The sequence below is a fragment of the Cavia porcellus genome, unplaced genomic scaffold, assembly GCF_034190915.1.
Source record: "Cavia porcellus strain 051 isolate PalLab524CR breed Dunkin Hartley unplaced genomic scaffold, mCavPor4.1 scaffold_3, whole genome shotgun sequence".
In the NCBI taxonomy this organism is placed as follows: Eukaryota; Metazoa; Chordata; class Mammalia; order Rodentia; family Caviidae; genus Cavia; species Cavia porcellus.
Window position 1 is genome coordinate 102,719,382 of NW_026947486.1, and position 26,822 is coordinate 102,746,203.

Genomic DNA, 26,822 nt, shown 5'->3' on the forward strand with positions numbered 1-26,822 from the left:
ATGCCCCAGACAAGCATCCCACATACCCCCTTCTGCCACTTGGAAGAGAAATGTGGGAAATGTGGGAATTTACTGCAGTTGGGACTCAGGTAAGCTGTGAATGACAACCAGAGATAAGTAGAGAGAGCAACACAGAAACAGGCTGTCCTTTCCGCCATCATCCTCTCAAACCTGGGGAACACTGTGTCCCAGCTGTATCCTACCCACTGCCAACCTGCCCTGCATCGACAAGGGAAGACCGCTGTCCTACAGTGAGGCAGAGTAAGGATGGACAGTACAAGCTGTGAGTGGCACTGAGCTGGAAGGGACCCACAGATTGCATCCCTGGAGAAACAGGAGAGGGAGAGGAAACTAACAGAGTTGGTCCAGAGTGGGCACTTTGCTGTTGTTTGCCCAAACACCAGAAAGCTCTGAGTTAGCCAGAAATCCTAACCACCGCCCATCATCTCAGAAAGGGGAAAGAGACCCTCTGCTGAGTCTAGCGACTGTGCCAGAGAACTCTGATGGATTCACATCTTAAGAATAGTTAGGACACTTTTCTCCACTTTAGGTGAGATTGCAGACTGGTGCAACCACAGTGGAAATCACTGTGGAGATTTCTCAAACAAGTAAGAGGAGAAGTTCCATTAAACCCAGCTATTCTCCTTCTAGATATCTTCCCAAAAGAATTAAAAACATATCACAGTGATATATGGGCACCCATGCTTATAGCAGCATGATTTGTAAAACATAAATCTTGGAAACAACCTAAATGCTCATCAACCAAGGAGTGGATAAAAAAGATGTGGTACTTTTATACAATGGAGTACTACTCAGCCATAAACGATAAACTTGAAACTTTTATAGGTAAGTGGATGCAGCTTGAGACTCACATGTGTAAACATCATGTTATCTCTTTGGTGTGAGACACTGAAAGAGTAAATTCTAAAATATACAACTGATATGTGAAATGGGAAGAAGTTGTTTAAAAGAAAAAAGGACCTAGGATTATGGGAAAGGGGAAGGACTGAAGGAAAAGGGGGAAATACAGGTCAGTTAAACTATTAGTGTCTCTTAGTTCATTGAAAAGGAAAGTTTGTGCTAATATCAATTGGAGAAAATTTTAATGCCCAAATCTTGTACTCTGAATAACTACTTTAGCAATAACAAAATGCAATGTAGTAACTACTGTTATTCTCCTATTATTTTTTGAAATTCTCTTATCTTTTTCATGTAAAAAAGATTAAACATAGACTGCGGCCCTTCCAGGAGGAGAACCAGCAGCAGCTCCTGAGATCCGTGCCATGTTGGAACGTAGGACACCGGGAAGACAAGCAAGCACCTCCCCTCCCTGGTAAGCGCTGGTGGTGTGGCAGACTGCAGCCCTTCCAGGGGGAGAACCAGCAGCAGTTCCTGAGATCTGCCCCATGTTGGAACTTAGGACGCTGTGAAACCAAACAACCAGCCTGCCTCCCTGCTAGCAATAGAGAACCTACTGATGCACGGCCTAGAGTCAAACATCCCACTTCCCCTACCCACCTTCTTCTGTCCCCCCCATAAGCAAATGGGAACCAGAAATCTGCATCTCCTGGGAGGCTGACCATAGCAAATAAGGGGGACTTCCTTCTACCATCTCTTTGTAGGCAAATATTTTTATTACTGTTCTGCTTTATTCCGATTAATGGTACTGCTCTATTCAATATTCTGTTTTGATAAGTTCTATAATGTTCTGTATTTCATCCCATTTTGATATACATGATTGAAAGAACAACTATTGTAAAGATAACAAAATATACTGTGATACCTATTACTGTTATCCTGGTAACCTGCTGTGAAGTTCTGTACCAATTTCACTGTACGATCTTAGTTGGTTTTATTCTGTCTTGTTCTGTTGTATTTTACCACTTTCAAAATAAAATTTTTAAAAAAAGATTAAACATGGAGTGATCACTTGCCCAGAAGTGAAAATATAAATCTACATAAAAATCTATATATCAACATTCATAGCAACAGTGAAGAGACAACATACAGATCCTACGGAATTTTTTTCCTACTCTGTATGTTGTCTCTTCACTGTTGATCAATTCCTTTGATGTGCAGAAGCTTTCTAACTTGTTCTGATTCATTTATTTGATTTTTGGTGCCATCTCTTCTGAAACTTAGATTCTGTTCAAAAAGTCCTTCCCTATGACTGCATCTTCAAGAGTTTTATTTATTTTATCTTCTAACAAGTTAAGTGTTTCTCTTTTAATGTTTAGATCTTTGACCCACTTTGATTTTAGTTTAATACTGTACATGGCGAAAACTATGGGTCTAGCTTCCATCTGCAAATGGCTAGCCAGTTTCCCCAGCACCATTTGTAAAAGACATTATCTTTTCTCCAGTGTATGTTTTTGGCATCTTTGTCAAATATCAAATAGCTGAATGTATCTGGGGGATATTTTTGTATCTTCTGTTGTGTTCCACTGAGCCACATGTCTGTTTTTGTGCCAATAACATGCTGTTTCTATTACTGCTGCTTTATAGCACAGCTTGAAATCAAGCATTGTGATGCCCCTGGTTTTGCTCTTATTGCCCAGGATCTCTCTTCTGGTTCCACATGAATTTTAAGATTGTTTTCTCTAGTTCTTGGAGGAATGTTTTTGGTATTTTGACTGGCATTGCTTGGAATCTGTACATCAGCTTTAGAAGTGTGATCATTTTGACAATATCTGTCTGTTCAGGAGCATGAGGAAGCTTTTCATTTTCTGATGTCCTCTTTAATCTCTGTTTTAAGACTACTCTAGTTTTCTCTTCTTTGTATAAGTCTTCCATTGCCTTAGTTTGGTTAATTACCAGATATTTAATTTTTTATGCTATTGCAAACGGTATTGTTTTGCTAATTGACTTTTCTCATTGATTTCATTATTGGTATATACAAATCCTACTGATTTTTATGTGTTGCTTTTGTATCTTATTTCACTGCTAAAATTAGTTTTTAAGAAGTTTTTTGGTGGAAATCTTTGAGTCTTCTATGCAGAGTGTCATGTCATTTGCAAATAATGATAATTTGACTTTTTCCTTTCCTGTATATATCCTTCTTCTTACTCTTGTCTGATTGCTTTGGCTAGTGTTTTGAGTTCTATATTGAATGGAACTGGTGACAGTGGGCACCCTTGTCTTGTTTCTGATTTTATAATTAAATTACTTATTTTCCCATTTAATATGGTATGGGCCATTAGTTTGTTATACATCGTTTTTATCAGATACAGGTAAGATCTTTCTCTGCCTACTTTCTTTAGAGGTTTTTTTTTTTTTCATGAGAGAGAGTTGGATTTTTGAAAACCCTTTTCTGTATTTGTTGATATATCATGTAGGTTTTTTCCTTGCTTCTGTTTATGTGGTATATTACACTTACCAATTTGTGGATGTTTAGCCATTCTTGCAACTCTGGGATGAAACCTCCTTGGCTATGATGTATAATCCTTTTGATGATGTGTTACATTCTATTTGCCAATACCTTGTTGAGGATTTTTGCATCAGTGTCCATGAAGAAAATTGGTCTGCAGTTTGTTTTTGTTTTCTTTGTGAGATGGAGTTTCAGTATGCACTTGAGGCTGGCCTTGAACTCACTTTCTAGCCCAGGCAGGCCTCTAACTTGCAGCAACCCTCCTGCCTCAGCCTCCCCAATGCTGGGATTGCAGGCGTGAGCTACCACACCTGGCTTTGTAATTTTCTTTTGTACTTAGTCTCATTTTTGGAATCAAATTGATGCTGGCTTCAAGCAATGAGTTTGGAAGCACTCTATTCCTTTCAATTTCACCAAAGAGTCTGAGGACTGTTTGATATAATGTCCTTAAAGGTTTTGTAGAATTTAGTAGTAAATCCATCGGGTTATGGACCATTTACAATTGGTTGAGTTTTTATTCCTGCCTCAATTTCATTGCTTCTTATTGGATTGTTCCACTTTTTTGTCTTTTTGGTTTAGTTTTGGTAATCTGTATAAGTCTGTGAATCTTTTTATTTATTAAAGATTGTCCAATTTGTTGAAATACAATTTTTCATAGTACTCACTCTTCTGGATTTTGATAGTATCTGTTGTGATTTCACCTTTTTCATTTCCAGTTGCATTCACTGTTTCTGTGAAATAACTAAGGCTTTTGATGAAGCTAGTTAGGAAGAACTTCCTGTGCTTACTTTGAACAATAAAGAATTTTGATGCTGGTCTGCTGATGTAGCTCAGTGATAGAGCACTTGCTTACATGTGCAAAGCCTTGTATTCTATCTCCAGCACAGAAAAAGAAAGAAGGAAGGAAGGAAGGAAGGAAGGAAGGAAGGAAGGAAGGAAGGAAGGAAGGAAAGAGAGAGAGAGAGAGAGAGAGAGAGAGAGAGAGAAGAAAAGAAAACAATTCCACTGAAAACACATATTTTAATATATTTTGAATAATTTAACCTCGTTGGTAGTTCTAGTATGAGCATAGTTCTTTAGAATTCTTCTTTTGTTCAAAAATTTTGTTGATCAGCTTGGTGTGGTGGCACACCACTATAATCCCAGCACTCAGGAGTCTGAGGCAGGAGGGTCATTTTAAATTCAAGAGCAGCCTGGGCTACAAAATGAGCTCAAGGCCAGCCTGAACTACACAGCGAGACCCTATCTCAAAAAGACAAAAAAAAAATATTTTTTGTTAATCATACAAGACTAGCCAAGAAAATTAGGACTGAGATACAGGAATTATTATTTAATAACTTCCATAGTCTAAACAAATCTTTTTTCCTCCATTTTTAAAGTAATTTTCCCATTTCTTTTTATGAAGCATATTTCTAAAACAAACAAAAGCCTCTCATTGTGTTAAGAATGGACTCTCTGCTGAGCATGTTGACTCACACCTGTAATTCCAACACTTGGGAGGCTGAGGCAGAAGAACTACAGCAAATTTGAGGCCAGTGATTTTAAGGCCAGCCTGAAACACATAGAAAAATCCTTCTCCAAAAACAAGAAAAAATGAAGAAAGAAAGAAAGAAAGAAAGAAAGAAAGAAAGAAAGAAAGAAAAAGAAAAGAAAGAAAAACTAAATGTGGAACCTGTCTTAGTTTCACAGCAGTTCTCACAGTTGTTAGCAAAATGGTATCTGAGCAGGTAGTTGCAATGTTCCTGCCAAATTATATATCAGGGGCTGGGGATTTAGTTCAGTGGCATAAGCGCCTGCCTGGCAAGAGCAAGGTCATGAGTTCAATCCCCGGTACCAAAAAGAAAAAAAAAAAAAATGAGATACCAACTTTTTAGTTCTTATTGAAGTAAAACTTCATCCTTAAAAAAAAACTTTTATATGACAGGCACTAAACACACACACATAAATAATACATGTGACATATATTTTTTGAGCCCATAACTAAGGTCTGCAGCTCCAGTAACTAATATCAACTCATCTGCTTATGCAGACTTAATTCCAGTTAAAAGATAAATGTTCAAGGGTTACTGACAAGCCACCGCAGCGAGGAAGTCTTATGGGAGCCATTTTTAGCCACAGTATATTACCAAATGGTAAACATTAGTAAATCTCCATTTTGAAAAGGGATGCTATATAAATCAGGTCAAATTTTGTAAGATTTAGACTCCTGAAAGCTAGGAGAGTAGTTGTAGCCAATGTTAGTATTCAAAAACTTCTTCGGATTCTAGATCTCTAGAGGATTGTCAATCAATTCCTCTATCGGACATTCTGCCTGCTCTGCAAAAACTGAAATCTAATATACATGATAGTGCACTAGCCTGGGACATCTGTTTGGGATGCTATAGCACAAATACCATGATCAGCTTACAAACAACGTTTACTGCCCATAATTCTGGATTCTAAGGACTCTAACGTTAATGCTCTAGTATAGTGCCTGATGAAAATTTGTGGACAGCGCCTTGCAATTGTGTCTTTACCTGGGAAAGAGGCCAATCACCTTCTGGCGACTCCCTTATATGGCTCTACCATCGTAACCTAATTACCTTCTGGCTCCACCTTCTAATATCATAATATTGGGGGTTAAGATCCAACATATGAATTGGAGGTGAGAGAGAAACAAGTACACTAAATCACTACATTTCTTTATTAGGCCCTTTGATCTGCAAAATATGATGGGTTTTAGACATTTTGTGACCTACAGCTGGCAACAGATATTCTAAATATTTTATGACAGAATAGCAATATTGTAATTTGTCTAGTGAGGCATTATGCTCTTATAAACGCAAAAAAAAGTAGTAAAGTCAAAGTGTCAGACTTCACTATTTTGAGTTTCTGGGGCTACTATCAAGCCCCCTATATTTTGAAAAACTATACATTCTTCAGGTCAAAAAAATTTCTCAAAGTGTTCATATAAAAGAGAGTCTCAACAGTCTCAGAGGATTCTTTGTCATATATACTGTACTCCTTCAAAAGCAAATCAAATGAGATTTAGACATGTCCACTAGAAGACAAATAAGAAGGAAAGAAGTGTAGGGAGGAAGAGATGGAGAAAGCAAGGTAGGAAAAAAGCCAGGCAGGGCAAAGAGAAATGAGGAGAGACAGGGGAGGAAGCAAAGGGAACAGATAAAGGAGAAAGAGGTTGCATGAAAGAGAAAGTGTCTTCAATTCTTTCATTTGCCTCTCCTGGCTACCCAAATCATTAATATTTCCCTTAGAATACTGTTCATCTTGAGAACCAAAATGACTGAGTAGCAAGCAGTGGCAAAATTCAGCCTTGCTGGGAACTGGAATCCAGACACCTGGACAGTAACAACTTGGAGAAAATAAACAAATAAATAGATTTTGGGAAATCAGGAGGAAACTGACAGGAAAACTAGAAGCTACAAAGAAAGGGATCAAAATAAGAGAAAACAACAAAGCAGTCTGGAAGGTCACCCCAGCTGCTGGGGAGGGGAACCCATCTCCACAGACTCAAGGTAAGCCCCCAGGATTGGGAGCTCCAGAAAGAAACAACAGACTGGGTCAGCAGTGCCATCCCCAAGAAGAGGATGTGGCTATTGAAAACTACAAAAAGAGTATGAGGCTTTACTCCACAGGTAACGCCTTACATATGGTATGCAGCATTCTGATAACAAATCCAGTTCAGTGTCCACCATATCACTGGAGTGTGCTTAAACAGGCACCATTTTAGAAAGGGATTGAATATTTAAGTTTGATCCATGGAAAAACTACAAATTACTTCACTTCGAGATTCCCAGTGTCGCCCTCTCACAATGACTGGGTGAGAGACAACCAAAGGAAACAGTCCTGGACGGGACATGGGCTAGACGCGGAACACTTGAGAATTTTAAGCTCAGGCCAGAAAGCACATAGAGCCTTTCTCTGTGATGAGAAGCCAGGCCGTTTCTGTGGCTCTCAGGACCAGCTGGGTCTGAAAGTGGTGGTAAGAAGTCCAGTGTGGTTTCCTTGAGCCCTCGCCCTGCTGCCTATATCCCGCAGAAATCAAAAGTGTGATTGCTTTGCCATCTAACAACATAAGGAAGGACACACCTCAGTGTGGATAGTTGCCATAGCCTGGAGGGGACAGCGGGAGCCTCTGGAATGAGTAGGGAGGCACCTCAATAACCCATAGGCCAGAAAGCTAAGCAGAAAAACTATGACTTCCTTGATTCCAAAACTGCAAAACATAGAAAAAAATCAATCATTCAAACACACAGAGAAAAAATTTTTTCACTCATATTATTTCTTCTTTTGCCTCCTTTTTTTGACTGTTGGAGAGGAGGATTGAGGGATTTTTCTTTTTCCTTTTTTTCCTCTGCTTTTCTTTTTCTTTCTATTTTCCTTTTAATTTCCTTATTTTCCTTTTTTAAAATATTTTCTTCTTCTCCTTCTTGTTTTTTTATGCTACCTTTATCTAATGATTTTTTTTTTTTTTTCGGAACCCAGGATTGAGACTCACAACCTTGTGCTTATCAGGCAGGCACTTAGGCCACTGAGCTAAATTCCTGGCCCTTGATTTCTCTTTATTTTTAATAGGATACTTCATGTCACTTTTCTCTCCTCTTTCTCATCTCCCATTGTTTCATTTTTCAAATTTTCTGCTTTCATTTTCCTGCCCCCTAATTCTTCTGTCTTTCCCAATATAATGATCAAGCTTTACTCTTCTTTGACAGGAAGTTAACTCCTATGATATTACTATTGAACCTTTCTCTCTTGTTACGGAGGTATAGGTGAAACCTTTAGTAGATATTTACAATATGTAAATATTTTGATGATCTTAGTGTTTATATTATAATTATAGATATCTCTATTCTTCTATGGCTAAAAGTGGTATATTATTGGTTTTTATTCTATGTCGATATCCAGTTTATCTTTGATGTTATTATTGGGGCTGATTAACTTGTTACTGAGAGGGTGTTATAGTTGTTGTTATAAATAGGTTTTTTCTGTGTGCCACTATCTGGATTGCCTTTTTTGTCATTAATAATGCTGCAATCTATTTCTGAAAACTGAGTACTGGGCAAATTACACTGCATCTTCTTCTCCAATTAATGGAGGTGGTTTGAACTTGGGATAGAGGCAAAGGCCGATAGCCAGCCATGGCCAGAGTGCATCAAGGAGAAGCAGGCACTAAGTAGCTCTCCATACTAGTAACAAAGATATTCCTCTATAGGTGGCTACAAAGCTACACACACACACACACACACACACACACACACACACACGAAACATGAGAAGACAGGTGTATCAGGGAATGCTCACTAGAGAAACAGATTTCATGCAAGAAAAATATATATAAATATATAAGTATTCACAGAGTAGGCTAATAATGGTTGCCTGCAGAGTCAGGTGTAGGAGAGCACAAAAGGACTATCTGTGCACTAAACATCTGAAGAATTCGGTCAAAGGTTAAAGGCCTGCAGTGCACTGTAACATCTTGTGCAAGTCTGTATCAACAGGCCAAAGACTGTGCTAGAGGCTGAAGGGTTTGCGCTGGAAGCCAGGAGATGACATTCAAGGTGAAGGTGAAGACCGCAGCTCCTCCACAGAAACAGAAGCCAGCCTTCCTTCTGCATTTCCTTTTTATTCCACTCAGGCTACAAGCCTAGGACTTGGTGCCACTCACACCCAAGATAGATCTTTTGCCTTCAGTAAATCCCTTCAGCAGCCACACCCAGAACTATGCTGATCCAATTTAGCTGGCATTTCTTAGTCAAATTGACACAGTTAACTTTCACAAGTCAAAAACAAACGCATTCAAAAACCTCGAACTCCCATAAAGCTGAACCATTAGTCACTGAGGGAAAGAAATCAAAGGCTGAATTATGTGAAAAGTTAACATAGGATTTAAAAAATACAGATTAATAACTGGAGAGCTCAAACAAGATATAAGTAAACAGATGATAAGGTAATTAAAAAATCATAGGACTCACAGAAGACACTAATAAAAAGCTTGCTGAGCTAACCAAATGTACAAAACATGAATAATGAGAGTTAAGAGTCCATTAAAAGGATACAAATCAAAACAGGAGATTAAAATTCTGTTGAAAATATGGGCAACAAAAGTGACCAGTATGAGGACAGTGTAAGAATATAAGGTTTCTGCCAGAGACTACTTATTAAATGATACCTTAAAAATAAGAAAACAGCTGGGGATTTAGCTCAGTGGCATAAGCACCTGCCTGGGAAGCGCAAGGTCATGAGTTTGATTCCCAGTACCAAAAAAAAAAAAGAAAACTAAGCAGGCATGGTGGTGCACACCTACAATCCCAGTTTTCTGGAGGCAGAGACAAGAGGATTGTTGCCAAACTCAAGGGCAATTTGAAATGCATGCTTTTTTTCAAATCCATTTTATTTCAAAGAGAAAAAAGAAAAAAGGAAAAGAAATTTCAAAGCATGTCAACTAGGAGGCATTGTTATCTCCATTGTGCATTGTTATCTCCAAATCATTCACTGCAAGCACAAGACATGTTTATTCAATTGTCTGAACAATACCAGCATAAATCTTTCTCTTCAGTGAACTCAGAGAAATCATCAGTTAAACTATCTTAACTATGTTTCTATACATATACATACATACACATATACATATGTTGTTTTAGCTTCTCACACTAGTGAGACAATATGATGTTAACGTGTCTTATTTATTTCACTTATGAGTATGGTCTGAAGTCCCATCCATTTACCTATAAAAGTTTTAGTTTATCTATCAGTGTGATTTCCACAGTGGTTGTATCAGTCTACACTCCCATCAACAGCAGGGAAGGTTCCTTTTTCCCCAAAACCCCATCGGTATTTATTATTGGTTGATTTTTTTATTAAGTCATTCTTTCACGGATAAGATGGAATCTCAGTATTGTTTTAATTTGTATGTCTCGAATGATCAGTAATGTTGAATTTTTAAAAATGTATTTATTTGCCATTTGTTCTTCTCTATCTGAGATGTGTCTATTCATCTCAGAAGCCCATTTTTGGGTTAGGTCTTTAAATTTGAAGGGTCTAATTTTTTTTGGAGTTCTCTTTTTTTTTTATTTAAAGGGAAAAAAAACCAAAACAGTATAAGGGTACAAGTAATACAGAATTACAAAGAAAAAAATGGTAAGAAATCACTAGTTAATAGATTACATATCGTCATCTTAGAAATAGTTGTTCAAGTTACAGGATTAAACCATACAAGGTGGACATTCAAACAGTGAGACTGCAAACAGTTGTGTTCAATGATCCAACAAAAACTCAGTAATATGGTCTCCATATCTTAACACACCTAAAGACACTTGCAGTTGTATCCTTTAGAGCACTTTTTTTCCTCTCTTTTTTACAACAAAATTTACACATTTTGGGTTTTATTACTCCCATACTTCTTATTACTTTTTTGGGAAGAGAATAAAATCAAATATGACAAAACAAAGCAGTCAGTCAAAATAAAGGATAGACATAGCACATGATGTAAAAACAGAATACAAGGTTATCAACTATGGTTACCATAATGCCTCTTGCATCCTTAAAAAGAATTGCCTATATCATTAGGTATAATAAAATTGAGCAAAACAGTACAGAACAAGACCAATAAAACCTAAATGTTGGAAACATTACAGGACTTCAAAAGAAGATAATAGTCAAACCAGAATGGGCATCATAGTGAATCTTATTGCCTTCAAAGTAGTTCCCTATACCCTCAAACTTGATACTATCAAACAGAATGGAACAGAGTATAATCAGTCAAAACAAGATAGTGGGAGTAATACAGGGCTTCAAATCAAGTTAATAGGAAATCAAAAAAGTTACTATAATATATCCCGCTTTTTAAAATTTTCTCCCTTAATTAAAAAAAAATAATAATAATAAATAATTTTTTTTATAAAAAAGGGGGAGATTGAGATAAAAGAAAACATAACAACATAACAACACAGGTCAAAGCATGACAATTTCAGCAACCTAGTGCTTCAACACAAGATAACCCGACTTAATAGTAGTTACCATAGTGTCTCTTTCCTTGAAATATTCGAATATAACTTCGTATACTATAGCATCAAACATATCAAGACAGTGTGAAACCATTCAAGAGGATGAAAGTGTTACAGGGTATTTAGAACTAGCTAACGGAAAACGAACAATGGTTTCTATATTATCTCTTTGCCTATAAAAATTTTTGTTTATACTATCACATATAATAAAATCCAGTAAGATACAACATGATGAAACCAGTGGAGACAGAAGAGTAACAGTTTGGTGGGACTTAAATACAAGATACTAAATCAGCACTAGCTATTATGATGTTTTGTTTTCTTCAAAATAGTTGTTCATATCATCACAGGCAATAATACCAAACATCCCAGAATAAAGCCATTCCAATTAATGAGTGAAAACTTTACAAGGATTCAAAGCCACATAATGGGGAATCATGATTACCACATACTTTTATATATTTGAATCATTTCTTACAATAGGGAAAGTATTCGGTATTCATGCATGTGAGTTTGATTTATTTCACTTATGAGTATAGTCTCAAGCTGTGTCCATTTATTTATAAATATCTCAATGTGATCCTTCTTTATAGCTGAGTAGTACTCCATTGTATAAAAATACCACAACTTTATCTATTCCTCAGTTGATGGACACTTGGGTTGTTTCCAAGATCTGGTGATCACGAATTGTGCTGCTAAAAACATAGGTGCACATATATCACTGTGGTATGATGCTTTCAGTTCTTCTGGGAATATGCCTAGAAGTGGAATAGCTGGAACAAATGGGACCTCCAGTCCCAGCTTTTTGAGAAATCTCCAGACTGACCTCCACAATGGTTGCACCAGTCTACACTCCCACCAACAGTGCCAGAGAATTCCTTTTTCCCCATAGCCTCTCGAGCATTTGTTGTTGATGGTTTTCTTGATCCTGGCCATTCTTTCAGGAGTGAGATGGAATCTCAGTGTGGTTTTAATTTGCATTTCTCTAATGTCTAATGATGATGAACATTTTTTTCATGTATTTATTTGCCATTTGTATTTCTTCATCTGAGAAGTGTGTATTCATCTCAGATGCCCATTTTTGGATTGGATCTTTATATTTTGGGGGTCTGATTTTTGTAAATTATGTTTTCTTTGTCTAAGGGAGAGTTCACTAAGATTTTTTTCCCAGTTTGTGGGTTTTTCTTTTCACTATGCTGGAGATTTCTTTTGACATGCAGAAACTTTTTAATAATAGGTGGTCCCAGTTATTGATTCTGGGAAGTATTTCCCATGCGGTTTGAGTCCTGTTCATGAATTCTCTACCTACCCCTATGTCTTCAAGGTTTCTACCCAATTTGTCTCCCAATAGATTTAGTGTTTCTATTTTAATATTCAGATCTTTGATCTATTTAGATTATAATTTAGTTCATGGTGATAGACATGGGTCTAGTTTTAGTTTTTGGCATATGGAGAGCCAGTTTTTCCAACACCATTTATTAAAGAGACTGTCGTTCTTCCAGTGAACATGTTTGGCCCCTTTATCAAAGATAAGGTGGTTGAGTGTGTTTGTAGTTGTGGTTGTTATCTTCTAATCTATTCTATTGATCTTTGGCTCTGTTTTGATTCCAGTACAATGTTGAATTTACAATGGTTGCTTTGTAGTGTAACTTCAAGTCAGGGATTGTGATGCCTCCTGCCTTGCCTTTGTTGCTTACAACTGTCTTTGCTATTCTAGGTCTCTTCTGGTTACAGATAAGTTTTAGCAATGATTTCTCTAAATCTATGAGGTATGTTGATGGTATTTTTATTGGGATTGTACTGAATCTGTGTAGCAGTTTTGGGAGAAAGGCCATTTTCACAGTAATTATTCTTCCTATCCGTGAGCAAGGGATGTCTTTCCATTTTCTGAGATCATCTTCAATTTCTTTTTTCAGGGTATTATAATTTTCTTTATATAAATCTTGCACTTCTTTTGTGAGAATAATTCCTAAATATTTCATTTTTTGGTTGCTAGTGTGAAGGGTGTGGCTTCTTTTATTTCTCTCTCTGTGATTTTGTTGTTAGTATATAGGAATATTATTGATTTTTGAGTATTGATTTTGTATCCAGCTACATTATTGAATTTATTTATTATATCTAAGAGTCTTTCAATGGAGTTTAGGGGGTCTTCTATGTAGAGAATCATGTCATCTGCAAACAATGATAATTTAACTTTTTCTTTTCCTGTCGTTACCATTTTTATTTCTCTCTCTTATCTAATTGCACTGGCTAGTATTTCCAGTCCTATATTAAATAAGAGTGGTGATAAAGGACATCCTTATCTTGAGCCTGATTTTAAAGTAAAGGCCTTCAATTTTTGGCCATTTAGTATGACACTGTCTATTGGTTTGTCATAGATGGCCTTTATTATTTTGAGGTAAAGACCATCTATTCCAATATTTTGTATGGTTCTAATAATGAATGAATGTTGGACCTTTTTTTTTTTTAATTTAAGAGGAAAAAGAGAAAAACACAAAACAAACCAAAGCGGCGTAAGGGTACACGCAATACAGAACTACAAAACAAAACAAAACAAAACAAAACAAAACAAAAAAACATAACAGTAAGAAATTACCTGCTAGTAGATTACACACTATTTTCTTGAAAATAATTCCTCAAATCACAGTATCAAAGAACACAAGGTGGACATTCAAACAGGGAGACTGCAAACAGCTGTGTTCAATGTTCCAAAAACATTGATAAAGTCAGCTATTTAACACCCCCAAACACACTTGCTGTTATATCCGTTAGAGCTCTTTTTCTTTTTTTTTTTTCCCCTCTCTTTTTTACAACAAAATTTACACATCTTGGATTTTATTACTCCTTAGTGCTTATTACTTTCTTTGGGGGGGGGGGGAAGAATACAGTCAAATATGGCAAAACAAAGCTGTCAGTCAATACCAAGGATAGACATAGCACATGGTGTAGAACAGAGTACAAGTTTATCAACAATGGTTATCAACGTTGTCCCTTGTTTCCTTAAAAAGAATTGTCTATCTTATTAGATATTATAAAGTTGGACAAAACAGTAGAGAACAAGACCAATAAAACTTAGGCATTGTAAACATTACAGGACTTCCAAAGAAGACAATAGTCAAACCAGAATGGGTATCTTAGTGAATCTTATTGTCTTCAAAGTAGTTGCCTATGTCTTCAAACTTGATACTATCATATAGAATGGAAGAGAGTCTAATCAGTCAAAACAAGAATGTTGGACCTTATCAAAAGCTTTTTCTGCATCTATAGAAATGATCATGTGATTCTTACTTTTTTGGCTTTAATGATATGGTGGCTTACATTTATTGATTTACGTATGTTGAACCATCCCTGCATGCCTAGGATGAATCCCACTTGGTCATGGTGTATAATCTTCATGATGATTTGCTGCATCCTATTTGCCAATATTTTATTGAGGATTTTGCATCTGTGTTCATTAGGGAGATTGGTCTATAGTCCTCTTTCTTTTTTTTTTTTTTTTCTTTTTCGTTTTTATCGGTACCGGGGATCGAACTCACGACTGCCTGCTTGCAAGGCAGGCGCTTATGCCGCTGAGCTAAATCCCCAGCCCCCTATAGTCCTCTTTTTTAGTGGGGTCTTTCTCAGGTTTTGGTACTAGAGTAATATTTGCTTCCAGGAATGACTTAGGAAGGATTGCTTCCCTTCCAATTTCATTGAAGAGTTTGAGGAGTGTTGGCATTAGGTTTTCTTTGTATTTCTTTTAGAATTCTGCAATGAATCCGTCTGGGCCTGGGCTCTCCTTTGTAGGTAAGGACTTAATTACATTTTCAATTTCATTAATAGAAATTTGGTTATTCAGCAGTTTTACATCCTCTTGACCTAGCTTTGGTACTTCATATGTTTTTAGGAATCTGTCTATTTCTTCTGTGTTATCAAACCTTTGAGAGTAGAGCTTTTCGAAATAGGTGTTGATGATCTTCTGTATTTCTATTGAGTCTGTAGTGATTTCACCTTTTTCATTTCTTATTGCATGAATTTGAGCTTTTTCTTTCCTTTTTTAAATAAGGTTGGCTAGGAGCTTATCAATTTTATTTATTCTTTCAAAGAACCAACTCTTTGATTCGTTGATTCTTTGGATTGTTTTCTTAGTCTCTATTGCATTGATTTCTACTCTGATTTTTATAATTTCCTCTCTTCTTTTGGCTTTGGGCTTGACTTGCTCTTCTTTTTCTAGCTGTTTGAGTTGTAACATTAGGTTATATATTTCTTTTCATTCTGTTTTCCTGATGTGGGAACTCAGTGCAATAAATTTTCCTCTGAGGACAGCTTTCATTGCATCCCACAGGTTCCAGTAAGTTATATTTGTATTTTCATTTTCTTGTAGGTATTGTTTAATTTCTTCTTTAATTTCCTCTGTGACCCTCTGATTACTCATGAGTGTGTTATTCATTTTCCATGTGTTTGTGGGATTTTTGCAGTATCTTTTATCATTAATTTCTAATTTCAAAGCGTTATGATCCGATAACATGCAAGGGATAATTTCAACTCTTTTGCATTTATTTAAATATGTTCTGTGAGCTGTCTATGTTTTAGAGAATGACCCATGTGCTGCTGAGAAGAATGTGTATTCTGATGTTGTTGGATGGAACACTCTGTATATATCTATCAAGTCCATTTGTTCACATGTGTGATTCAGTTCTGTTATTTCTTTGCTTATTTTCTGTGTGGTTGATCTGTCCCTTGGTATCAATGGTGTGCTAAGGTCTCCTGTTACAGTTGTGTTAGTGATAATTTGATTTTTCATTTCTGTTAATACCTCTTTATATAACTGGGTGCTCTGGAATTTGATGCATATATATTTAAGATAGTTATCTCTTCCTCTTGAAGTTTTCCCCTAACGAGTGTGTAGTGACCTTCTTTGTCTCTTCTGATCATTATTGGTTTAAAGTTCATATGGTCTGCAAACAGAATGGCTACTCCTGCTTTTTTTTGTTCCTTTGCATGAAGTGTTGTTTTCCATCCTTTGACTTTCAGTCTGTGAGTATCCTTCTGGGTTAGACAGGTTTCTTGCAGACAGCATATGGTTGGATTTTGTTTCTTGATCCCCTCTGCCAGTCTGTTTCTTTTAATTGGTGCACTGAGACCATTTACATTAATGGTTATAACTGTTATATGTTGGTTTATTGTTGACATGTTATCTTTCTGCTGTTGTATCTTTATCTTTCTGTTCTGTTTAATTATCTGCTTTGCTTAGTGGTTTTTTCCTAAGTGTATCTAAACTGTCTTTCAATATCTTTTGCAGTGTTGGTTTGGTGATCATGAAGTTCTTCAGCTGTTCTTTGTCATGGGAGTATCTTATTTCACCATCAATTTTGAAGGGTACTTTTTCAGGGTACATCAGTCTAGGTTGGAAATAATTTTCCTTTTGAATCTGGAATACTTCACTCCATGCTCTTCTTGACTTTATTGTTTGTGCTGAGAAGTCTGCTGTGATTCTGATAGGTTTTCCTTTATAAGTGATCTGTCTTTTCTCTCTGACAGCTTTTAATAATCTATTCTTGTGTTGGATTTCTGGGATGGTGATTATTATATGTCTGGGTGTAGTTTTATTTTGACTATGACTATTTGGAGTTCTATATGCTTCACTGATCTTGATGTTGGTTTCCGATCTCATGTTTGGGAAATTTTCAGCTATTACTTCTCTAAATATCCTCTTGACGTCCTATATGTCATCCCCTTCTTTTTCATTAATCCCTATCAATCTTATGTTGTTTTTCTTTGCGTCATCTTGCAGTTGTTGAATTGGTATTTCCTGATTCTTTGTTATTTTTAAAAGATCTTTCCTGTTCACTAGCTGCAATCTTGTCTTCAAGGTCTAAAATTCTATCTTCACTTTCATTGAGGCAGTGTTTACAGCTTTTAGTGGAATTTTTGATTTCCTGTATATCACTGTGCATCTGCTTTATGTATTCTGTTTGTTTCTTATATTGCTCATCTAGGGATTCTATCTTTTTGTTTAGTTCCTCCAATTTTTTAACTGGGTCTTCTTTAGATATATTCAGCATCTCCTTCATTTCTTTTATCATTTCTTCTTTTACCTGGGAGATTATTTCTAGTTTGAATTCCTTTAAAGCTTCCCGGAGTTGCTTGTTTATTTCAGTTGCTATTATGTCTGATATTTGAGGTGTATGGCATATATTTTCTTTTATATACATCGCTCTTAAGGTTTCTTGGGAAGGGCTGGAGGTTTGGTCTTTCCTATATTTATGTGTTTCAGGTGTTTCAAGTGTTATTCTAAAGCTTCCTCAGGGTCTGTTGGAAATCCTCTTCTATGCCCTCAGCTCCTGGGACTCTGGTACCCAGTTCCCCCAGGCCGCGCACCTTTGGAACGGGTGGTGCTTGCCTGCTTGCTTAGAACTCCACAGTCCTCCAAGCACAGCCAGGAACCAGGAGGCGGATGCAGGCGCCCCAGACCCACCTAGCTGTTCCAGTGCACCCAGAAGGTGCGAGGGTCCCAAACAAGCTAGACTCCAGGGAAAGTTGGAGCCCACCTGCTTGCTTAGAACTCCACAGCTCTCCAAGCACAGCCAGAACAGGGAGGTGGATGCAGGCACCCTAGACCCACCTAACTGTTCCAGTGCACCTGGAAGGTGCAAGGGTCCCAAACAAGCCAGGCTCGGGGGAAAATGCATGGGGCACTTACCCCAGGACATGGAGCCTCTGGAACTGTTGGCGCTCGCCTGCTTGCTTAGATCTCCACAGTCCTCCAAGCACACAGGGAGGCAGATACAGGTGCCCCAGACCCATCTAGCTGTTCCAGTACACCTGGAAGGTGCGATGGTCCCAAACAAGCTGGGCTCCGGGGAAAGTGGGTGCCCGCCTGCTTGGTTAGAACTCCACTTTTTTTGGAGTTCTTTATATATTCTAGATAGTAGTCCTTTGTCTGAGGGACAGCTAACTTTACTTTTTCCCAACTCTACGTTGTCTTTTTACTCTGTTAGTGATTTCTTTCTCAGTGCAAAAGCGTTTTAATAAGATCCCAGTTGCTGATTCTTTGTAATATTCCTACGTGATTGGGGTTTTGTTCATAAAGTCTTTTCCTACACCAATGTCTTCAAGAGCTCTACCTATTCTATCTTTCAGCAGATTTAATGTTTTTATTTTAATATTTAGATTTTTGATCTATTTCAGTTTTAGCTTAGTGCATGATGAGAGATATGAGTCTAATTTTACTCTTTGGCCCAGCGGTTTCCCTTCTTGGTGTCTTCCCGATAGAATTAAAAGCATCATACCATTGTGATACATGCACACGCATGTTTACAGCAGCACAGTTTGTAATAGCTAAATCTTGGAAACAGCCCAAATGTCCATCAACAAATAAATGGACAAAGAAGATTGGTTTTCTTGTACTGTGGAGTAATACTATGTCATAAATAAGAATAAACTTGAGACTTTTCTAGGTAAGTGGACATATCTTGATACTGATTTAGGGGAATGAAACTCCCAACCTACTATATGCCCAGTCCAGGCTTGTGTTCTCTAAAATCTAAGAATGAATTTTAGGAACAACAGAAGTTAAGAGCAGAAATATTTACTGAGAGAAAGAAAGTTTCTGAAAGAGAGACAAAAGGGTCCCAAGTAGATTACCAAAGATACTGTATTTTCTTGAGATTTTTAGAGTAAAATCATGAGATGATGCAGCTCTAAAGTTGGGGAAAACTGGGAACTAGAAAGGCAGATTAGCATGAGGTGGGACAGAGGTATGTTTAGCCAATAAGATTAACAGCTCAGGTAACATGATTAAATTAGAATAAATGGGGAAGTGAGTCATGTAGAAAGTGGGCATTCTTAGAAAGAGTGACTTCCCTAGGGATTGGTGTGTGGTGACCTTGGAGAGGGCACACACCTCTTGCTGTGGGCCATATTTTGGGACAGAAGGCAAAACAAATGCAACCATACCCTTAAGTATAATCCTTAGGGATTAAGTCTGGATCACCTGGAGAAGCCAAGAGTCACCATTCCAATCCTTTCTTCCAGGTCCTAGCCCTGTCTGACTGCCTATAATATTTCTAACTAGCTCAGCTGCCTGTAACAATATCACACCTTTAAGTGAAGTAAATCAGATAAACACTTTCAAATATTGTATGGTTTCTCTGGAGTGAAAAATTGAAAGTGTAAATAAGGACCAAAATATATAACAGAAGGGAGGGGAATGGGGAAAAAGAAGAAGAATCAGGATATATCATGTACAGGAACAAATTCCCTATGATAAATGTGATCACTATGTCTATCTAAAATGTACCAATAAAATACATTATTTTGTGGGGGAGAGGTTGAGACAGAAAAATTGTTGCAAGTTTAAGACCAGTCTGGTCTACAAAGTATGTTCAAGGCCAGCCCTAACTGCACAGGAAGACTCTGTCTCAAAAAGACAAAGAAAAATACATTATTTTTATATAAGGGGCTGAGATTTAACTCAGGAGCATAAACCTAGCAAGATCAAAGTTGTGAGTTCAATCCCTGGTACCAAAAAATAACAAATAAAAATATATAGAAAATTTAAAAAGAAATGAGGCGCTATATTTATATGTAATCACTCCCCAAAATGATTATAGACTAAATGAACTACAAACATATATACTAATAAAATTTTAAAATTTTTTGAAGAATAGGTAGCTCTTATTTACGACAACAAAAAATGAATCAAACAGCTGCTCAATTACTCAAAGAAGACTAATATGATCAATGGAATTTGAAAAATCAGAAGACTTCATAAATGGCATAAAAAATTGCTTATAGAAATAATACCCTGCCTTGGAGCCAGCCAGTTATGGACTGAAATCTTTTCAAACTGTGAACTAAGTGAACTTTTCATCCTTAAAACAACAAAAAGAAAGAATACCACAAAATGTTCTAATATGAGTTAAAATTAAACATACACGTAAATGAGCCACTCAGTACCACCAAATCGCCATGATCAAGAAAGAACCTGGGCACGACACATCATAGTTAAAATCCCAGAAATCCAACACAGGGACAAAATCTTAAAAGTTGCTATCAAAGAAAAGTAATGAATCTAGGTAAACCTATTAGAATTACAGCAGACTTTTCAACACAAATTCTAAAGACCAGGAGAGCTCACAGTAAAGTGCTTCAATCCCTAAAAGAAAACAACTTCTTTCAAAATTGATGGAGATTGAACACAACTGTTTGCAGTCTCACTGTTTGAATGTCCACTTTGTATGCTTTGGTACTGTGACTTGAGCAACTATCTCTAAAATGATAATGTGTAACCTATTAACTGGTGATTTCTTACTGTTTTTTTTTTTTTTTTTTTGTAGTTCTGTATCACTTGTACCCTTACACTGCTTTGTTTTGTTTTGTTTTTTCTCTTTTTCCTTTTAAATAAAATTTTTTAAAAAATTGATGGAGAAGAAGTTCATGACCACTAAACTAGCATTACAAAAGTTCTCAAAGATAACCTAGAAAGAAACAATGAAGCCAAAAATTCCAATGGAAAAGACAATGACAAAAATTCCAATGGAAAGAATGTGCCAGGCAGGTTAAGCCTTTAAGCAGAAAGGAAAAAAAAAAGGAAATCAATTATGGGAAAATACGCAATGACAAGAATGTCAGTACATTTCAGTAATACCTTTTAATGTGAATGGTCTCAATTGCCCAATCAAAAAACAGAGATTGGCAGAGTGAATCAATAAACATAAACCCGAAATACACTGTATACAAAAAATAAATTTAATCCAAAAAGAAATTCAGACTTGCAATGGCAGCCTGAAAGCAAGCAGGACTAGCTATCCTATTTTCAGACAAAGTAGACTTCAAGGCAAAACCGATCAGAAGAGGCAATGAAAGTCACTATATATTGGTGAGGGAGACAATTCAACAGGAAGACGTCGTAACAATTTTAAATTTGCAGCACTAGATACCAGTGCTTCACATAACAAACAGTATTGGACATAAAATATCAGATAAACACCAACACAATTATAATGGGGACCTCAATAACCCTCTGTCACAAATAGATCAACTACACAAAAAATCAATAAAGAAATATCAGAGTTGAACCAAACCTTCAAACAAATGGACTTAATAAATATCTTTAAAGTGTTCCACCCAGCAAAGACAGAATACACTCTTCTCAGCAGCTAAGTAAATAAAAAAACTGAAATTATCCTCTTCGTATTATCATAGGCACTGAAACTAGAAATCAATGGCAAAAGAAACGTCAGAAATTATGCAAACACATGGAAATTAAACAATATCCTCTTGAATAATCAATAGGTCACAGAAGAAATACAGTAATTCCTAGAATCAAACAATAATGCCAGTTCAATACATGGGAATTTTTGGAACACAATGAATACAATCATAAAAGAGAAGTTCATAGCTCTGAATGCCCCCATGAGAAAAACACAGCCCAAATAAATAACCTAATCATGCATGACAAGACCCTAGAAAAACAAGAATGATTCAAACATAAAGCTTGAGGAAATTATAAAGCAAGGAGAAAATTATAAAGATCAGGGCAGAAATTCTTGAAATTGAAACTAAAAAAATTACAAAGAACCAGTGAATCAAATAGCTGCTTCTTTGGAAGGATAAACAAAGGGAACAATCCTTAACCAATCTTACCACAAAAAAGAAAGAAAAGACCTAAATTAATATACTTAGAAATGAAAAAGGCAAAATCACAATGTACAGCACTGATATCCGGAAAATTATTAGTAACCACTTTGAGAACTTGTACTCTAATAAATAGGAGAATTCAGAAAAATTGGATAGATTCCTAGGTACATATGAATTACTAAAGGCGAACCATGAAGATATAAAAATCTTGAATAATTCAGTAACAGGCAATAATTCAGTAATAGGCAATTTGCTTCACAAATTCAAGTAGTTAAAAAAAACCCTGCCAACTAAGAAAACCGTGGGACTTTGTGGGCTCACTTCTAAATCTGAAAAGAACATCAGGGAAGACCTTATGCCAATGCTCTTCAATCTCCTTAATGCAATTGAAAGGGAAGTCATTCCCAAAGTCATTCTTCCAAGATAGTACTACCCTGAGTCCAAAACCAGAAAAGGACCCAAAAAAGAAAAGAGAACTATAGGCCAATTTTTTTTAAAAGTCAGACTGCCATGTGTAGCACCACATTTGGATGTATCTGGAGCCTTGGAAGCTTGATTACCCTATGTTCTCCTACAAATGGACCTTGAGAGCTTGTTTGGAGGTTCTAGCAGGCGAGTGCAGCTACTGGTATACCCTTGACCAAGGAACAGTCCTCCTGTATCAGGGGTGGTCGTCGTCTTCGACCTAGCATGCAGCTTTGGGAGGGACACACATGGAACGTTGAGGGAGGAAGGGGACACCTGCCTAGTCAGCCAGATCAGCCGAATCAACCCTGGAGATCAATGGGGTGACAGATGTTGCAGCCAAATCGCCCTCACATCCTATAGGCCAATATTTTTTTTTAAGATAGTCACAAATACCTTCAACAAGGTACTGGCAAACATATTACAAAAAAATCATCAAAAAAACATGCAGTATTACTAAGTAGGGTTCATCGCAGTGAGGAAAGGCTGGCTCAACATATCCAATTCAATCAATGTTATACATCAGATAAAGAGATGCAAATATAAAAGTCACATGACAATCTCAGTTGACATAGAAAAAGGCTTTGAGAAGATCCCAAATCCACTCATGATAACCCCAAGGAATACAGATATAGAAGGACCGTATCTCAAACCAATAAAAACCATTTATGACAAACCAATGGCCAAAATTATATTAAATGGAAAGAAGCTGAAGTCTTTCCCTCTATAACCAGAAACAATAAGATATTCACAAAAAAGGAGAAGATATTCACTTTTTTTTTTTTTTTTTTTGTACCAGGGATCAAACTCACAACCTCATGCTTGCCAGGCAGGCACTTATGCTGCTGAGCTAAATCCCCAGATATATTCACTATTAATATCACTACAGTTTAATATACTTCTTGAAACATTAGCCAGAGAAATCAGGCAACAGAAACAAATAAAGAGACATATATATATATATATATATATATATATATATATATATATAGTAAAAGAATAAGTCATATTATTATTTGCAGATGACTTGATCTGTACATAGATTACCAAAAAAATCCACTTAAAGACTCTTAGAATTAATAACCAAATTCAGTAGCACAGACAGATACAAAGTCAACACAAAAAAATATACAATGTTTCTGAACAACAAAAATAAACTCACCAAGAAAGAAATTAGGAAAACGGTAGTTTTCCTAACACTTTCAAGAAAAGTTAAATACCCATAATTAACCTAACCAAAAAAGTGAAATACCTGTACAATGAAAACTACAGTACTCTGAAAAAGGAGGTTGAAGAGAACATCAGGAAATGAAAAGATACCATAGCCCCTGTTTCTGGATAGGCTTAACCAATATAGTCAAAATGGCTATACTTCTAAAACTGACTTACAGATTTAATGCAACCCAAATGAAAATACTAAGAGCATTTCTTACAGAACTACAGAAAACAATCTGAGAGGAGACCCAGAATAGGATATCAATCCGGGACAGGAAGAGCATGTCAGGAGGAATCACAATTCAAGACTTCAGGTTTTAATCACTGTAGCTACAAAACAACAGTGATAAGAGCAGCCAAAATAAAACAGACATGTGAGTTTGGCATGGTGGTGCTTGCCTGTAATCCTAGCACTTGGGAAACTGAGGCAGGTGGATCCCTCTCAGTTCAAGGCCAGCCTGAACTGCATGATAAGACCCTTCAAAAACAAAAGCAAAATGAAACATAACATAATATAACATTCAAAGCATGTCAGGGACAGGGCCGGGGGGAGTGTGCATAGAGTAGTCTGGGGTGTCCCTCGCCCCAGACCCCTTGAGCCAAGCCTGACAGAAATGTGATAATGGATCATCTTTCACCATCCAACCTCAAAGAACCCAACACCAGAATGTCATTCACTGCTTGGAACGCTGGTGAATCAGTTCAGGCAAGGCAGGTACCCACTGGCACCAGGTCCCAGTGTTTCACCAGAATGTCTCCCCCAACTTCACAATTGTCAACGTTGAAAAGCCACCTGATGGACACTACTTTATTGCTTTCTCTTCTGATGAGACTTCCTTTGAAATCTCCGAGTACCAGGGTTGCCAGGCAGCAGAAGACTTACTGCAGGGATATGAGGGAGGAGATCCTGTCCAATGGCAGTGACCAGCCGGCAGTCAACATCCGGGGTCGGCTCTCTGAGTGCTTTTTTGTCTTGCTGCACATTACCAACGATGTAGCCAATGGCAAGCACGGGAACCGGGAGTGTAGCCTCTTCACTGATGACTGCCGGAGTGTCACTGTGAGCTCTGCAGCCTACCTCCCGGAGGAACCCCACCCTCCTTTTGATGAAGTTTATTGGAACAGTGAGTCAGTGATCCCAAACCCACGGTCCCCACTAAAGGACTATTCCCTGCACATCATTGACCTTCACACTGGCTGCTTTTGTGATACACACACATTTAAGTGTGATAAAGTGGTCCTGTCACACAATCAAGGGCTGCTCTTGTATGAAAACATACTGGCCACCTTGTCTGTGCAGCAGCAGACCACCCATGTCTTTCAGTTGACCCCCGAAGGCACTTTCATGGATTGTGGACCATAGGCCGCCTCTGCTATGCGAATGACCTGCTCACTGTGTCAGCTGTCTTCCCTGAGGACAGCGGAACAGTAAGACAGGCGTGGCCAACCCCTTCAGGGATTCGTTTAACTCCTTGAAACATCACCTGCTGGTTTATCTGTGGGGCTCGGCAGAGCAGGATGGCAGTGCAATGGCCAAGAGACGTTTCTTTCAAGACTTTGACCACTTGTGGCAGCTACGCATGCGGAAAATTCAGCTTCTGGACAACAACCATCTGTTTATCAAGTACACCAGTGAGGACATGGTGACCCTAAAGGTCACAGATCCATCTCAGGCGTCTTTCTTTGTTGTGTACAATATGGTGACAACTGAGGTGACTGCTGCGTTTGAGAATACAACAGATGGACTTTTGGAGCTCTTTGAGAACTTCTGTGATTTGTTCCACAACACTACTCTGCACAATAAAGTCTCGTTTCCCTGCTCAGCCTCTAGCAACAATTTTGCAAGGCAGATCCAGTGTCCTTTCCATTAGGTTTTTAAAGTTTTCATTGTCTTAGACAAGAGAGTACTGGGTGTGCACAGAGATTCGTACATCTGAGTGCTTTCTTCTGATACAGTATTAGGTTCAAAGATATGATTATAAATGCCACATATGGAGGGGACACAGAGGCAGGAGGCCAGCTGCTGGGTCAGCTCCCCATCAGTGCCCAGTCTTCCAGTGGCAGCCCCTACCTGGACTTGTCCCTCTTCAGCTATGATGACAAATGGGTGTCATTCAGGTAGCAACCCAAGACCTGTGGAGCCCACCCTATCAGGTTCTACCCTCAGGACTCTGGGCTACTCAAGTTAGAGATCCAAGCTGGCATACCAGGCCGCCCCATCAACCGCACGGTGTGATGCCTTGTCACCATCACCTTTCACTCTTTTGAGCCTTTTGCCATTTCTGTGCAGAGTATTCATGCGGACATGGTATTGCTGTGAAGATAAAGCATTATAACTTTGCTCCCTTCATCTCAGTCCCTCAGTATTATGGTTTACAGCCAGAAGAGGTATATCCCATTTACACACAAAAGTTGTGTGTGTCTTCCCCTCTTAGCCAATAAGCAGGGCTATCTTTACAAGAAAAAATTAAACCTTTGGCATTTTCTTACTTAAATATAAAAACAGATAATATAACATAACAGGGGCTGGGGATATAGTTCAATGGCATAAGTGCCTGCCTGGCAAGTACAAGGTCCTGAGTTATATATATATATATATATATATATATATATATATATATATATATATATCATAGCACAACATGAACCAACATAACAAAAAAACCAAACACGTGAATGGAATAGAACAGAATAGAGGACGCAGAAACAATTCCAAGCACATTCAACTACTTGATCTTTGACAAAGCAGCCAAAAATTTACACTGGATGAAAGACAGCCTCTTTAACAAATGGTACTGGGGAAACTGGCTAGGCGCATGCAGAAGACCAAATCTAGAATCCTTCTTTCACTATGTAATAAGCTAAAATTAAAATCGATCAAAGATCTAAACATTAAAAAAGAAATAATCTGCTGGAAGATGAAATAGGTAAAACTCTTGAAGAAGTAGGCATAGGCAAGGGCATTCTGAAACAAACGCCAACTGTACAGTCAATAATGTCAGGAATCAACAAGAAAATCAACAAGTAAATCATTAAATTTAAAAGGTTTTGCACAGAAAGGAAAGACTTAAAGTGAAGAGACAACCTACAGGATGGGAAAAATTTTCACCAGCTATTCCTCAGACAGAAGACTAACATCTAAAATATAC

General features: G+C 37.4%; 1 pseudogene; it reads left to right on the plus strand.

The window, feature by feature from the left end:
- LOC100718744 (DET1 homolog) lies at positions 1–25,993 on the plus strand (annotated as a pseudogene).
- The last annotated feature ends 829 nt before the right edge of the window (positions 25,994–26,822 follow it).